The sequence below is a fragment of the Rhincodon typus genome, chromosome 7, assembly GCF_021869965.1.
Source record: "Rhincodon typus isolate 14 chromosome 7, sRhiTyp1.1, whole genome shotgun sequence".
NCBI lineage: Eukaryota > Metazoa > Chordata > Chondrichthyes > Orectolobiformes > Rhincodontidae > Rhincodon > Rhincodon typus.
The window spans coordinates 30,351,780-30,352,113 of NC_063338.1; positions in this window are offsets into that span (position 1 = coordinate 30,351,780).

Consider the following 334-nt stretch of genomic DNA (forward strand, 5'->3'; position numbering starts at 1 on the left):
TACCCCAGTGAGAGTCAGTGTGTGTAACTCCGTACCCCAGTGAGAGTTAGTGTGTGTGTAACTCCGTACCCCAGTGAGAGTCAGTGTGTGTGGTACCCTGGTGTACCCCAGTGAGAGTCAGTGTGTGTGTAACTCTGTACCCCAGTAAGCGTCAGTGTGTGTGTAACTCTGTACCCCAGTTAGAGTCAGTGTGTGTGAGACTGTACCCCAGTAAGAGTCAGTGTCTGTGGGACTGTACCCCTGTGAGAGTCAGTGTGTGTGGGTCTGTACCACAGTGAGAGTCAGTGTGTGTGGGACTGTATCCCAGTGAGAATCAGTGTGTGTGGGACTGTAC